This window comes from Colletes latitarsis, chromosome 7 (assembly GCF_051014445.1).
Source record: "Colletes latitarsis isolate SP2378_abdomen chromosome 7, iyColLati1, whole genome shotgun sequence".
NCBI classification, from domain to species: Eukaryota; Metazoa; Arthropoda; class Insecta; order Hymenoptera; family Colletidae; genus Colletes; species Colletes latitarsis.
In genome coordinates this window covers 17,855,701-17,873,008 of record NC_135140.1, presented here as the reverse complement: position 1 = coordinate 17,873,008, position 17,308 = coordinate 17,855,701, and the positions used below count along the sequence as shown (strand labels likewise).

General features: G+C 41.7%; 1 protein-coding gene across 3 annotated transcripts in view; it reads right to left on the bottom strand.

Annotated features, from left to right (window-relative positions):
• The window catches only part of LOC143344084 (uncharacterized), a 48,694-nt gene that overhangs the window by 21,837 nt on the left and 9,549 nt on the right, over window positions 1-17,308 (bottom strand). The window contains exon 1 of one of the 3 annotated variants that reach the window (XM_076769725.1): window positions 16,332-16,350. The exons of the other annotated variants lie outside the window; for them this stretch is intronic. The gene's annotated coding sequence lies outside the window, so the exon portion shown is untranslated. Of the gene's footprint in view, window positions 1-16,331; window positions 16,351-17,308 lie in introns of those variants that run through there. 3 annotated transcript variants of the gene reach the window in all.

The following is a 17,308-nucleotide window of genomic DNA, read 5'->3' as shown; positions in this document are numbered from 1 at the left end:
GGAGATTCTGAAAATGCTTACGCTAATGTACAAACAAACGATTCCCTCTTTTTTATAGAATACGTTGCTATTAACCTCGAAATAATGGCGACGAGGAAATTTCTTTTTGTTCGACGACCAATGTCTTCCTTTGGAGGTCACCGCAAGGTCAACTTAATTATTTTGTACACGTAATCACGCTAAAACGATTGATATAAACAATGCAAATAATATTCGATTCGAAAAGAACGAAATTGCTTTTCTGTAAACAGTTTATCGAGAAAATATGAAAGCTTGTGACCTGTTTTTGTTGTTTTCTACACGGGGTGTTCGGCCACCCCTGGGAAAAATTTTAATAGGGGATTCCAGAGGCCAAAATAAGACGAAAATCAAGAATACCAATTTGTTGATGGAGGCTTCGTTGAAAAGTTATTAACGATTAAATTCAAAAATTTCAAATCGTTCTGGAAAAATTATTTTCGGTTGCGGGGGTCAATTATAATCATTTTTGGTGAATAGACATACCTCCGAAATCTTGCGCATTTTCGAGAAAAAAATTCAGTGCGGTCGGAACGTTAATAACTGTTTAACGAAACTTTCATCAACAAATTGATATTCTTGATTTTCGTCTTATTTTGGCCTCCAGAATCCCCCATTAAAATTTTTCCCAGGAGTGGCCGAACACCCTGTATAAAGGTCGATCTCGATATCCATGAAAGTTTTAGTGGACCAATATACTATGTAATCGAAGGTTGTTTGTTTCGCAACGAGGAGGGAAATTTGTTTTTGTTTGTAAATTACGATACTCTGGGACAAGCAGGCTATTTTTAATCTCCCCTTTCGAAGGTCAATTCAATGTTAACATAATTATTTTTAAGAGAATGGCTTATTCGTTGGTAGTCTTTCAGAGGAAAGAAATGTGAATTTAATGAGTCGTAATGTGACCTTGAGAAGATTGGACAGAGAAGAAGTGCGTAAGAGGAAATACCTGAGAGAAACCTTGAATGACCTTGAATTGTAAGTCGTTGAACTCATCGTACAGACGATGACTATGTGATACTATGAAAGAAATTATATCGTGAAACGGAACCAAGGTGACCTTCGTTTCCCCTTGACGCGATTATCTAGTGTGAAAATTTTTCATGAAATAAAACGATCTAGTGAAATTGTACACCATTGTAAAGAAATTTTCTTCTGATATTTTTTTAAATATTGCAGGTATTTCAAACGCAAACTTAACTCGACGTTTCAACTATTTGCAAGTCCAAAGAATAAGATAATTAAATCATGTTATTACTAATCGAGTATAAATATTCATATCTCCGTATCTAAGCGTGCACTTGCGAGATTATTTATTTATTAATGTACGCGTTACATATTCTGCACAGATACAAAATAATATATGAAAAATTAACCTACGCTATCCTATGGAAAATTTTCAAGGCGTAAAAATAAAATAATTGAATAAAAACAGAATCGAATTCATCATAAATATAGAACGTTCCGCGAAAGTCCAAAGCATATTTTCCTCTCAGCAATTCAACAAATTACAATTACAGAGCAACAGAAAATTTTTCTATCTTCTATACATTTAAACGTGCGTTTAGAAACGATACTAATTTCAATGAAATTAGAAATAGAAACTCGGAATAAATACAGAACGAGTTATGAAAGTCCAAAAATTACTTTCCTCTCGCGCCATCGTAACTAATTAATGTGGAAGAAATCGTCCAGGAATTGAGTTGTAGTGGTTCAACAACACTAATGAAATCTTAACGACGCGACGTTTGAAACGAGACACGGACGATCGTGGCTTCTCTTTGACGTCTGATTAATTAATCCCGATAACGCGATACCGTTCCAGATATAATAATTAAATGGAAATAATTAATAACATGGTTTCTCGAGATAGGAGTAAAAGGATACGCGGCGAAACGACGAACAAAACGAAGCCAGAGAGATAGGAACAGTTAGATGGATATAGTAACGGGGTATTTGGAAGAAGGAATCTGTAAAATAAATTTTATCTCGCCGATATTCGTCTCGCTGTAAATTATTTATCGCGTACTGGGTACGGCGGATGAAGAACGATTATTATTTCTTACATAATAACACGTTAATGGATCGAAGTAAATAACCTACGTAAGAGCTTAACGATTCTCTTTGTACTTTCTTTTTTTCTTTTAATTTTTTCACCTATTCTTACAAATTAATGTTCGTCTCGCGGTTCGCGTGGTATCTCGAAACCGAGCAATGCGGAAACGTTCTCATCGTAGTGACATACTAATTCCTCATAGTAATTCTCTGCATTTTTGTTGCAATTTACAACAATGAAATTGGAAATTAGTCTGCTTTTTATAGAAATATTATTGTTAGAAGCTATTTTATGCAAAAAAGAAATATCTTCCACATCGTTATGGGTTATTACGAGCAACATTGATAACTATGAACCTTCTTTCGTGTTTTACTTCGTCTGGCTCTTCGTCGATGCAAGGTTTCAGCCAGATGTTTCGCGCCGCGCAGCGACATTTAATTCAACATCCTGTTTCGAGGCAGATCGCTAGATTTATAATTTACTGGAATAATGGTAGCACGTGCTTATGTAAAACTGTAACGCGATTTAGCGTGTGGTATTTTTGAAATATTTCATTTCTTTCCCCCGAACCAAGCTCGTTTGAACTGGGTATATTCTACGACTGAACTTTCTTCGACAAGCGCAAATTGCACGAATGTAAAATTGCGATTACCTCGTTGTTATACACGTTTCATAAAAACTCGGTACGGAGTCGACAACGAATTTTTTCCCTACACTCGTAGACTTCGAACGCGCGCTTCCTGTTTCGAAAGTTTCATAAAAACGGGGAGAGATAAGTTTCGTAGTGCAACGCGTGATGTAGCGCGACCGACAGACGTCTGGGTTCGAAAGTGTTCTGAGAATGGCCGATTCGCGCTAAAACCGCCGAGCATGTAATGATCCACGAACCACAAAAGAGATTCTTAGGAACGTCTGAATGGATACACAGTCTCTAATAAATTGCACAGTCTGATAGTTCCATTATTTTGTTCCAATAACGAATCTGGAAGAGCTAACAAATGAAAGAGGGCAAACAAAACACTCGAGAATCCCATCCATAAAAATTATAAGTAAAAATAAAAATATTCAATTTTAATTGTTCAACATTTATCAACTAATGAAGAAACCATCTGAACTTTAATTGCTTCAAACGATTTTTTTGTTCGTTGACGAATGTTAAATAATAATTAAAATTTTAATGGAGGGTCACGAGCTTCTGTATCCCCCTCTCCTCATGTTGTATACACTATTGAACAGATTCCATCACGTTGAACGTTTGCCACGCAGGCCAGCCTAGGATCATAAATCCTTAAACCTAAACGAAAAGAAGAAAAATGGACCAATAAGACGAGGCTAAGAGAACACGTGACGCGTTTATCACGATGGAGTCAGCCAATGACCACTGTAACGGCCTGAGAATGCGCTCGCGCAACCTCGAGAAGAACGATTACAATCGAGTGGTGGCTGACCACGAGTAAAGGTGTCTCAGAAAATTTGGGTCGACGTCGATGGCAAGAGAAAACAGAATTAAGGACACGAATGGCGCTCGACAGCTGTCGGGTAGCACTGGAGTGCACATAACGTGTGTAATACTTTTCTGTTTAACGCTACAATCCGAAACATCGTGTTATAAAACGGTACCGCGTGGCGCTAGACAATAAGGCTACCTAGCATCTGCATTCGATCTCGAACAAATCAATGCTGCGTTAAATTTCATATAGGATAGATCCACTTAAACTTAAACTGAATTAACTATTCCCCATTTAAATCTACTTATAATGCAATCCTACTACAATTCAATCTTAAACCTGGTGTAAGGTTTAATCTTTATAAGCTAGGCTTGTAGATCAACATTAGTTTTCATATTGCATAGTTACATCATGATTTGCATTAATCCCTTCTAGGCTTAGATGATATTTTATATACATCCATTTTGGATGACACATCGAGTCTCGATCTTAGCCTTAGGTCTTTGACCCTGGTTTAAGTTGAGATTAGTCTCTTCTGAGCCTAGCTGATTTCTCATTTAGGTCTATTTTAACTGTTGTAACTAGGTCACAAATTTAGTTGGATTAATCACTTTTAGGTCTAGATGATACCCCATGTAAGCCCACCTTAGTTGTTGCACTAGAAGCAACTCAATTTCAATTAGAATTATAGTAAACTAGTCTACATTTGAGAGTAACCTAGATCTAGCACCAATTTCCTACACCATGTGTGTGGAAGTATCTATTGCCCCTGGCATAGGACACGGTAATTGGGTTGAGATATAATTTAGGATGACTCCGCTAAGCTTTGTCTGAATCAAATCCAAGTTGGAATCGAGTAATTTGTGGTAGGCCTAGATTAAACTGATCAGGCCTGGGTCAAGAGTGCGTACCATTTCTACCGAGACGACGTCCAATGTCATTTCAGTTTAGGCTAAACTGGATTCAATCTGTAAGATGATCTTAAATTAACTCTACACTCAGTTTATGCTAAATCTACATTATACTGTGTTAGAGTTCATCCAGAACAGTGTTTTAGCCTAGCTTAACTTCGAATTAGTCCCTTCTAAGGCTAAATGAGGTTTCATGTAGTTTATATTAAGATTAATATCTAATGAACCTAGACGATACCTCGTATAAGTCATGCTATAATTACATCGCAAAGCTGATCTAAGTTTGGATTAGTCTTTTGGGCCTACTTGATGCCTCATAGATCTACATGAGATATTACAATTAGATTGCACACCTAGTCTAAGTTGGGATTAATCTCTTCTAGACCTAGATGGTGTCTCTACTTCAATTGCTATACTACAATTAAGTGTCAAATCCTGGTTTAGATTTGAACTAATCTCTTTTGGACTTGAACATGATACCTCTAACTGATTATTAAGTCACAGACTTGCTTCAAGTTGGGTTTAATCTCTTCTATGCCTAGACAACGTCTTATCTACCTTACCTAACGTGCTGCAATTAGATCTAAAGTCTGTTTTAGGTAAAAAATTAGTCTTGTTTTGGCCCAGATAAGGCCTCACGTAGATCAACCTCAGATGTGCACAGAGAATTGGATCGCGTCACGTATCCACCATCGTTGCAACGACTCTGCATCGACGATGTTGTCGCGTAAATCTCGGAGCATGGTCTGCTGTTGCAACGCCCGGCCAAACGAAAGCGAGATCCGCGTGGGTGACGGAGGATGGAGTCGGCAAAAGGCGAAATCGGGACGTGGCTGTCACGACCGCCATTACGATCTGTAATTGTTTCGACGAGTTTCCTCGATATCCAATCCACCGGTGCGCGCATTGGCGGCGTTTACGTGCAATTCACGGTGTCGTCGTTTCGCCATCGCTCTCGCAATGACATGGGGGAGCGTCGCAACGATCGACAGTACCGGAAATTGCAAAGTGTTTCGCGCTGGACGACGAACGCCCCGCAACTTTGGTTCCTCTTTCGTCCGTACGGATCCATTATGCCCGATCAACGATCTTCCGCGCGGCCACGGGGAAGATGATAATGCATACCCGTGACGAATATATTATTTGGCCTGGCAAACGATTTCTCTTGCCGTACGATTGATAAATGGTGCTTCCTGGACGACGTAACGGGACTCCGCGTCGAAGAAATAAACTTTTTTCGGAATTATCGTCTGTGCACGTTTCCCCGGGCATGACTTTATAAATCATGTCGTTCTTCCGTCGACCCGAGTTTTTGCACTCGACTTTCCGATTCTTCTTCGGTGTCGTTCCTAACGAGATACAAACGCGCAGGAATCTCTCCACGATCCTTCTCGATAAATAATGACTCTAAAAGGGGACGAGGTTGCTCCGATCGAACCAAAGTGCTGTTATCAAACGCCACGGAGGTCTGCCAAGCGTCTTTTTACGCTGGTCGCGATGCTTGTATCGTTCGATCGGTCACAGGGACACCGGGAGGACCGTTTTGTCACGAAACACTGTGGTAGAACCGTTTTCTCACGATGGACCATTATAAATCCTCACCGCCTGGCCACGATTATCGTCATTTTCGTGACAGTCTTCCTTCCTACGACGAAATCGTTTAACATTTTTTTATAATGGTCCTGTCAGATATGCATCTTGGAATCGCTATTCCGTCCCAGTTCCCAGGAGCGAAATAGCGGACAAGGAGCATAGAGTTCCGGACCAGTCATGTTTGCAACGAGGCATATATGCACGCTCATCTCGATCCTCTTCGATCCATTCCGTTGTCTCGTCTCCGTTAGCGTGACAAGGATAGACGTACGTCTTCCTTTTCTCGTAATCGGTAGATTCAATTGAACTCGTCATCAGTCGAGATTGGATAAATTTGATATTACTTCCTTGTTTCTTGACGATGACCAACGTCGACTGATATTGCTTATCGATTAGATCTACGTACTTGGGTACTTGAAATTACTGTCCTTGTTTGACACTGCTTGAATCACGTCACTAACTATTTTATTTAAGCATTTTCTTCCCAGTATCGATCAACATAATCTTGCCTATTAGTTGGCGATCTACATGCTACGATACTGATTTTTGATTTCTAGTACCAATGTCGTCCCTATCATATGCTTCCCTTTCGTTAGGGTTGTCGTCGTTTTCTTCACAGACTAGTTTCTACGTTTTCACGTCGTTTGTCATGGATCGTTCGAAGAAAGCCCCCCCATCGGTGGAAAGTTTGCAAAAATTTACGGTTCAGAAGGCAAACTGTGCACACGGTTTTCATTAACCTACTTGATTCCGGCAGACCTCAATTGAGATCCGAGTGCACCGATCCGGTAGACCTCGATCGAGCCTTTTACCTTTCCATCGCGCACGTTGATGAGCAAAAGCGTAATATCGTCGGGAGCTCTATCTAATTTCGCGCCATTTTCACTCCAGTTTGAATGAAGGTACGCGTTCCTCAATTAGTGGCAATCCTTAATGAGATACAGGGGGTAATCAACGTGGGCGAACGACTTTTATTGCGTTTACTTTATGAATTATCAACGGTTAAAAAAAGAAGCTGACTCTTCTATCGTGCGCGTTAGAACAGGCCTTAACGAGAATAATTAGCTTCGTAATCCGTTCACGTAATATTTTGTACAAACAGACGCGCTTCTCACATCAGCTAATGCATTAATCTTGACTCCATTGATGTTCAATTGTAATCATTAATAACACGATTGATTTTGTAGAAAATGTATAGATCGAAGCACGAGCATTTGTTCTCAATGGGCGGTGCTCCCGGTGCGAGGAAACACATTAGGGCGTGGCGTCGAAAGGCACGCCCAACCAGGACATATTTTTATTCTCCCACCTATACATAACAAGCGTATTTATATTGCTTAACAGAGCACTGGAGTGTGCCCCATAAAATATCTTGCGTTGCACCTTTTCCAATTAGTTTCGTACTATCACTGAATTCAATTTATATTCGTGTTAACAAATTATACGATCGTAGATCGCGCCAAGAAACAAAACCGTCGAGGGAGTATCTTGTTTTTTCGACGAGTTTCCGATCACAGCCTAGGATAACAATTTCCTCGCGATTTTTTGCAACCGACGAGCATTTCCAAATCCTTTCAAGTAGCAAAAAGATCCGAGATAAAGCTCGTTACCAACGCCTTTAAGAGCACCGAATACGCGTTGTAATTTTTGAAGAATTTCACGAAAAATATCAGTAAAAAGTAACAGCGTGAAACATTTTCTCCCTGAGTAGTACGAAGATGAAAGATAACAACGTCGAACAACGATAAATTGCTTCGGGGCTGTCCGTTGCCGCGTTAATTACCAGACTTTTTCTCCGTCGATTAACCGAAGATACGATGTATTAATTCAAACTTCTCGATCGCGATTTTCACCTCGATGCAAGACTTTCGCTTATTACGTTGTCCGCTCCAGTTTTTTCTTTTACGTCGCATTATTTAGTATTTCAGAATCGCGTGATTTGAATTAATTGAACTTCCGCGATTATTCTCTACGTAATCGCGGCTGAGCGGTGATTATCCACGCCTGGAAACAACGCATCCTGAGATACAAACGACTGTTCGGTACAGAAGCAAGTTTCACGTCTAAGTACGAATTAAAATAAAGGATCGATAGGGAACAGAAATTTAATTACATATTACGTGGAAACTCTCCCAACCTTTTAACCTTTAAGTATTACAGTAACGGAATATTAAAAACGAAAATCTGAACCGAGTCTCTAAAATGCAAGGCAAGAGACAGTTTTGCAATGCAATCGCAGAGGCATGGAAACAGTCATTAGCAGTAATGCAACCATCTGGTCTTTAATAAAGATTTCAGCAAACGGTTAAGTCTGGTTGCGAAATTTTTAGGCTAATAACACAATCACAGAGAAAGGCTAAAGATACTTGCATGGGAGATTTACCCTAGAAATAATACAGAGATCTAAATCAGGTGTAGTCTAGAAATACCACCAAGTATAACCCAGGAAGAGCAAAGGTCTTAATTATGGTCAAAGGTCTAACCCAGACCAAATTGACCTGACACCAGTTATGGTTCCAATAGTCTACATCCTCGTGGCAATGCATAAAATCCAAAAATATTTGTACTAAACATACACTGGTCTTCAGAAATTACGGCAATAGAGGCTAACTATTGGGAGTCCAGAGTTTCGCTGTTAAGTCCTACGTTTCTTCGGTTCGATCGACGAGTAATTTAGCGTTAACTTCATAGTACTATCATAGAATCATCCAGACAGTTATCGTTAATTATAATACCAACTGGCCTCTAGTAATGGCTTCGCCAAACAGTTAATTGTGGTGAGACTCGCGAAGTTCCAAGGCTAACAACCCAACCACAGTGAAATACGAAAGATATACGAAGGTCTAAACCTACGAATAACGCGAACGTGACCCAGATCCTGCCTATAAATACCAGACTAACCCGGGTCAAGTTGGACGTGACCCCGGATGCGGTTCTGCAGAAATGTTTATCTCGAGCCGGTGATACGTCGTCCAGAAATACGCGAATACCGCGCGTAAAGTTCTCTCGAACCCTGGACCGCTCGATCGGAGAATGACAACATCGAGGATTAGCATAACAGAAGTTCGAAACGTAGCAAGATGCAACCGAACCGGTTGGAGGATGACGACGCGGACACGTACCGAAAACGGGCATCTCCGTCGCTCGGAGTTGGGAAAGTCTGAACGTTGCACGCTCTGAATCGAATGGGACGAGTCGAGAGCCCCTGCTAGAAACGAAAGTGAACCAATTTCTAATCGACCGCGTGCATACGCGTTGGCGGAGTTGTAACGCATCTCCCATCACGGTTCACGGATCCTGGAACGTTAGTGGAGGGGAAACGAAAGAGGAGAAGAGAAGACTTGCGCAACGACCCTAAGGAATACATATGAGTCACCCGAAGAAGCTGTTTCAGATCGTTAGGCGACCATACATCTTCGTGGCCCAGGTAGCAGTCGATGTTTGAAGGCTATCTCGACTATCGGATGATCCTATAACGGAACCGTGTTTATTGATGGACGTAGACCCGTTATCTTCCGTGGTCTTCCATCTTTCTGGTCGTCCATGAAAATTAAACGTTTGCATTTCTTAATTTGGAGAGTAATATAACATTGTCCCTCTGGTTGTCACCATCTGTTTATCTCTAACACTAGTTTTGTCAAGGGTGTTGAAAGACATATTTTGAAATTGCAACTTGAAATTAGTTCCTAAATTTAATAACATATTTGTCAAGAGACTTTTGGTCGAAGTAGACATGCACAAAATAGCGATAGAAAGTATTAGACAGATTTTGCCTACCAGATTGCCTGCAACAATCTAAGAGGCAGATAGGAGATATTTCATAACCGTTACCCCTTCAAAGAGAAGCACCGAATGAGATACGATTACTAATGGTAGGGATAACTCAGTGACAACCAGAGACAGAATAGTAATAAACTAAATAAAATTACGTAACCTAGATAGAAACTATAATGTCTGCACAGTGACTATTACTCCAATATTGTCCAATGTTCCTACAATGAAAAATTCCTGTTTTTCCTCTACTCTACATAAGTGCAAAAACGATGAATTGCGCAGTACTCGAACGTTGATTTCCGACCTCGATTATGCTTAATCAGAGCAACCAGATTACCAGATACCTTTGTGTCGCCCAAGATAACAACAGACGTAACAAGATAATTGTATCATCCTATGTAAGAGCCGGTACCGAGCCATTTAAGATCGTTAAGCGAGCATACGTGCCGGTAGAACGAGAAGAGATCCTTGAAACGTTCTGCGCCTCGTATCAACAGAAACTGTTCCCTGTACTCGTGCATATTCAAGCTTATAACTTCCTTCTCGGGAAACAGAATCGGATCGTGCACACGATCCGAGCGGAACGGCTATACCAATTTCTAAGAATATCAAATTTCTCATACCCGATCTCTCGTTTAATTATTTAAAAATTTCTTCATGAGCTTCGTGATTTCTAGGCCTTGGTTTCTATCATTTTCGCGAAAAAAACCGCGCCGGACCGACGCGTATCGCATCAAACCGACCAGTCGGGAGTATATGGAGCTGATTAACTACAATGGAGGCACGGTTATGTTCCAGATTTTTTAACAAAATCCTGTAACTAGTGCTCCTTCAACGTTGAATCACCGATAAGAAGCAAACATGGTCTCTAACGGTGCATTATACATTTTAATAACGAACTATGCGATGTCTATGCTTGGATTCGTAACTTGGAACGTTCTCGCGCACCCCTACAATAGCAAGAACGATCCGGGAGCTTATAGAAAGCGCAGTATATCAGAAAGTCAAACAGTGTGCAGTGATAAAACAAGGAATTGAACTTGCTCGTGTATCTTTAACCTTGATTCCATTAACTATATTTCGAAATATCCTTAACGAGGCACTCTCACCTGGTTCTTGCGTTTTTTGTTTCGTCTTATGGCAAGATAAGGCTAGGTCTACTGTAATCAGAGGCCTTAGACACTCACTGGCCGCTATCAATTCGCCATAGCAATAACTCTGCTGGTCGATCCGGCTACCGAGCGCAGTGAATCACGGCCTGGCTACGTCGGGCAACTTCGTAATTCCGTTTTGCGCTGGGTTCGTGACTCGATCGTGACTTACTTATTATTTATACGGACGGTCGGGCCGAGATAATATGCAAATTCAACGGTAACGTCTATTTTTCCTGTTACGCCGCATGTTAGCCCGCTAAACGTACCAGCGGGAGAGCCACGGGTCCCGCGGTTCAGAGATTTATGCGGCCTGCAAACCGGAAGTACAGCGAATCCTTCGTCCGCCTATTAGCGAGATTTCGCGAAGAACATACTTGTTACTTGGGAAGTGCTCGTTTTACCACGAATTTAACATAAGTCTAATTTAAAAATAGCACCGGTTCAACCTAAATCTAGCAACGCAATAACAGATTTCTGAGTGGTAAGCTAGTGGTACCCAGAGATCTAATCGAGGCGAAACTCAATAATATCAACTGTCCAGTCCTAATCATTATTAACGAGGCATTATCCAAGTCTGAGAAAGCAAACTTCTAACTAAAAATTGACAATATCAAAGATTATCATTAGAGAAGCTTCTGTGAAGTTGATGAGATGCAACTCATAACTAAACCACAAGTTTCCAATGCATGGGGGATAGTCATGATCAATTAGAGAGGCAAGTAGTCTTTCAGAAAGAGGTTACAAAGAGATGTTCACGTACCAAGTGAAAGAGTTGCCCGTGTTGGAGATCCTTGACTAAATATATCAACAACCCAAAACTAGACCACAAGTTTTCAATGGGGGGAGTCACGATCAATTAGAGAGGCAAGTAGTCTTTCGCAAAGATGTTGCAAAGTATATCGAATCGCTTTTAAATGGCAATTACAGAAGCAAACGACGATCGTAAAAGTCGGGAATGAGTCGTTAACAATAACGATCATTAGTCTAAACCAAGCAAAGTGGTCTTTTAATAAAGACTTCGGTAAACGGTCAATATTAGTCAGACTGTTGCGAAGTCTCGAGGCGAATAACCCGCTTATTATGAAAGACAGAAGGTACTTAAGCGGGAACGAGCAAGAAAACGTGCTCCTAGCTGAAGGTGACGCGAGCACTAAGCGAGCCAAGGTCGTTCTACGTCCGAGAACCGCTTTTCGGAACAGCGGTGGTGGAATAATCTCGTGGAAAGTTGATCGGTATCGTTTCGCGCGCGGGGAGAATTGCTCGCCGAAAGCAGTTACTGTTTGATGACGCCATTTGCCGCACGATTTTGTTTCGCCAGGCCTGGAAACGTTCTCGGTTCCGTTTCAGCCGTGTATAGTACCCTTTCTCACGTGACTAATCGATTCAAGCAACGTTACTCGTGTCTTTTGATAAAACGGCCTGTAAACACCTTAAGTCCAATTCGACCATCAAATGGAACGAACTTCAAAATGGACGTTAAACGAATTGCGTTGTAATAACTTCCATGGAAAATCACTGGTCGGCCGGAGCTGCCAGAAAACGCGTATAAAGCCACTAATGGCGTTTAAATTGTCCGCTAATAACAACGCATCAAACGGAGGATGTAGGTCGGCCATATTGTTTTTTTTTTGTGGCTATTTAAACGGCGCGGGGACTTTGATTTTTTTTTGGTCTCGTCTTCCCACGCGTGTGCAACTGGCTCGAGAGTCGCAGATTCGAAGGTTTCGAAGTTCAAGGTCCGAACAATCAGACGAGAGAGTTAAAGTTCGGTGAAATGAACTCCGAAAACAAAACGTTTGAAGGTTTTAAGCACTTGTCCAAATTGTGACAGTTCAAAAGTTCAAGTCAGGTCCTCTCAATTCCCATTTTATATTTCAGACCTAGAAATGACACGAAGATAAAATCTTATTTAATTATTGTAACTGTTCAACTGACCCAGATCGAGTAGTATTTTCGTGTCAGTTAATTTACGTCGAAGGGTTAATGCTATCGAGATAAAATATAAATCGATTGAAACGAAACAATCAACATGGCGGACGGTAGCAGGAACTTCCTACTCGATCGATAGAAAATCGAACACGGAATTAATTCTCCAGCCGATAGGATCTGCGTTTGCATTGTCAATAAGCGTAACGAGCGTCGTTACGAGCTGCCACGCGTACCAATCTTAGCAGAAGGTAACGCTTTGAACCGTCAGGGAAATCGATACGCAGCTGCAAGTCGACCATGACAAATTCGTCTCGATTGTTTCGAACGTTCAACGACGAGACCGGGTAACCGACCGTAACCGTTCGGAACGAACAGAAAATTCCTCTCGTTAAGGTACCACGAACGAAGATGCCACTCATTACTCGTGGTTAAGTTGGCTGTTAATTATACCGAGAGGACAAAATCTTACATCGAAGTAAATAAAACGCTCTTATCTCGGAAGATTGTACGGTTCGATGGGAAAATATGGAATCGACAAATGGAGAAAGTACCATTTTTGCCATTCGTCTTGGAGTCGAATATTTTATTAACTACTCTCTTCCAACGGTATATTTCGCGTCGTCGTCGATTACCGTGCAAGTTAGGAGCCACCGGGGAATCCTGGACGGCGCAATTAATTGTTGAACCCGTTGACATTTCGTTAATGGCTCACCGACCGACGATTGAATGTTAACATCGAAACGTCGTTGCTATAAATAAATCTACGCATCGTGCGACTAAAGTTTAATTTCTGATGAATGGAATACTTGAGATTTAGAGACTCTAAAAGTGTTTTCGAAAGAGGACGGGTCGCGAGAAACGCCTGTCAGCTGGGGTGGGATTAAAATAGGATGTCACAGAGGAGGCTTGAAATTGAAAAATTCGATGAGGAGGCACGGACAGATTTAGACTCGCGGCGATGATATTCGCCACCCACTGTATTTCGCAAGGATGTTTAAATTACATCGATGGGAAATCCCCGTAGAATCTTTAAATGGAACAACGGAGTCTGTTGAATGTGATAAAAATGTTGAATTCCAGACCTGACACAGGTTCAATATAAGAGTAATGGAGACCAAACCTAGGTTTGGGTTGTATACCATAGATCTAACCCAAATAATAGATTCTAGATGACACTATTTAATGTAGATACAGTTTTGAACTGCATCAACCTAAATGTATCAATGATAAGCATAATAATGCCCATCAGTCTGTGGACTTTGACGAAAAATTTATACGATCGTTGTAATATGGAGAAAAGATTTGCAATTTCTGGCCGAAAAAGGAGCTTGCTAGTCACGGTTGGAAACGTCCCGCGTTAGCATTGAGTCATCGTTAACGAGCGCGATTAAAATCCGAATTCCAAGGCATCCTCGCCAAGTGCTACTCGCGCCAAGCGAAGCGTTGCACGGCGCAGGCAGCGAATTTAAGTAATTACGGGTAAATTGCCGGCAAGAGGAGCCTCTGTTCCTCCGATAGAGTCGAGAACGGTATCGATACTGGTCTAGGGACTAACCTCGAGTATTAAGTGTTTCGTAACGACGAAAGGTCACTATGCTGATGCACCGCGACAAGACGACGGGATGCTTGTTCTGCTATACATCCTTTCCCAGAGCCTTTCTCTTTCACCAGGATCGTCGTTACGTACTTTCCCGACGCTCGTTTGAATATTTAGTTACGCCGAAAATCTAGTGATCTCACTCGTCTAGGGACCTTTCGAAACTCTTGCATTTATCTCTGTGGAAACAATCGAGTTGGTTGCTATACATTCTTAGAACTAATGATCCTTTAGTTCTGGTGTTTCTACATTTGCTTCGTTCATTTTATTGGATATTTGAAATGCTTACAATAGTATGTATTCTTGAAATAAACGAAAATCAGTATTTGCCAATATTTGAAGACTTTAAGGTTAGTGATCACGAATCCAGTTTTTAATATTACTATAATCTTATTCTTTTCGTACCGTTTTGATATGTCATGCTTGCTATTGTACGCCACTAATTGTTAATGGAGGTGAGATTATCGTGATAACTTGTAGATTATTCCGATACTAACATAAGCCCTTCTAATCTGCCCCATGAGTCGCGATCGTCACTACCGGTCGGTTTGCGCAACGGCCGATTTACCCAGGCTTCGATGAACGATCCACGGCCCGATAAATCTCGATTTACCGGGCGAAACTCGAAAGTCAATGTCTTATTCGTCGACGCGCGCTCGATTGGGCAAGGGTACATTTCCATTTTGATGGTCGACGACTGCAATCGCGTTAGATAGTTGCGCAAACGCCGCGGATCGAAATCGTCTCTCGCTGACAGGGACGAGGACTCTATTTCACGGCTACCGGACAGCTTTACGGTGCCGTGATCGCGAAGGAAAGTGAACGACACGCAATTTTTCGCGATCGAGCCGATTCCGCAGGTGGACGACCAGCGCGACATGCTCCGCGTGATCCCAAAATGGCGGAACACTGGTCCAACTGGAACTTTCCTTAGCGGATCTAGTCCCTGGTTGCTAAAGTATTACAGACTAGAACATATGGAAAACACCCGGGAGGAAACGTCCTTGGACGCGATAGTACTCAAGATTTGGTCTCGACTATCTGACTACCTCTCTCGATTTTACTAAGTTAGACTCTTTCTGACCGATTAGACCTGTATTCCTGACAAAGGACTTCTCGTCAGCGGAGTACAATACCTTTTTCTGATGATGAGGAGAACGCTGAGTATTTCTGGGTATTGATCCTTTGAGACGAGGCGACCAGATAGATCAGATGCTTGTGATTAAGTGATTGTAGATTATAGACGTGCACGAAGCATCCTCTTGCTTCGACTCCTGCCTTCTCAGTCCACTAGGTGCTCGATACAAACTGTGCTAAACTCGGAAGTCTACCAGGACGTCAAAGAGATAAGAGAGATCCCCAATCCCCACCTTCGTACTACGAAGAGTACTTTGTTTACGTCACCTAGTCGATACGTGAGAAACCCTTTGCGTTTGCCTCGATCAATGATAAAATTATTACGAGAATCTGTCAAGTAGATTTTTGAGTAATCGAAGCAATAGTTCATTAGCGTATCTATGTATATTCTACGTAATAAATCTTTCAATATAATTGGTGGAAACCCAGATCTAACCCAGATCCCGTCTGAATCTCGAGACAAGCTAATAATCAACCGACTCCAATTTTGCTTATTTCTCTCTTCCTGTGTTCGTCGACGATCGCCAGAAGTCCAGTATTACCGTTTGGCGCCCGCCCACTCGATAAGATGGCCACCATCGGCCGCCTTTGGGCGAACGAAAAATTTCTGCGAGCACCTAACGGTCCCGAGTCCTTTCTCGTTAACGCGTATCACATTCATGGTTTTCGCGCTTTATCGTCGGAGCGTCTCGAATTATCAGATAACAAACTTACGGTATTTAACGTTGTTCTGCGACGACGATGAACCACGATGGTTAATAACGGAATAATAAGCATTAAACGCTCGACGGATACGAGACGGCCGTTTCGAGACCGCGCAAAAACGTCCCCGGACGTTCTACTTGTTTCTGGTAATAATCTCGACCGGTATAATTCCGTTATGCAACTTCGCGTTCCGCGGATACTACGACTGCCGCAGTCGTTAGATCGTCGAGGCTCCGATGACGTTTTGATTTTAATGCAATATTACCGTACGATCCATCGACGTTCCATGAAAAATCACGGAAACGTTCGGTACATAGAGCCCTCGAGGCATCTCCCGGAACAGTAATCGCGTGCACGCCACGACTGCTCGACGCATCTTAACTTCTCACGGAAGAAACGGACCGTTCATCGAAATTTTTCGTCGCGATCAACCCCCGTCTAACGCTTCGTGCAATTAGAAACAAATCGAGGGGAACTGCCTATTGGTATACTTGCGAATCTGAGAAACAGGTACACATCGTTCGTGTCTGTTGCACTTTTTACAACGCTTTTTATTTAAATCTTATCTTTACCATATGACTCGCCCTAATCCAGGAAATTTATATCGCCCAGATAGTGAAAACCAAATCAATAATTCTTGAACGTAGAGATTAGCTTATAACTATGAGGAAATCGTTTTCGATTTTTAATTATCGATATCTATTGTCCTTGCGTACGATATTTTATATTGATCGATAACGCGAAATTTCCCTCGTGGGCGCGAATTAAAACTGCCTCCGAGGAACACGCACGAACGCGAATATTGCTATAAAACAGAGTTAGCAAGGTTATGCAACGTAACGCGATAATTGCAGCCAATAAGGCGCACAATGGCACGCGGTTCCGTTATATAATTCGACGTCCTCTTATGAGCCACGTAACGACAGAAATCGCGACGCTCAGCCGCCCCCTCGAACAATTTCACGAAAATCACCGGAAACAAAGGA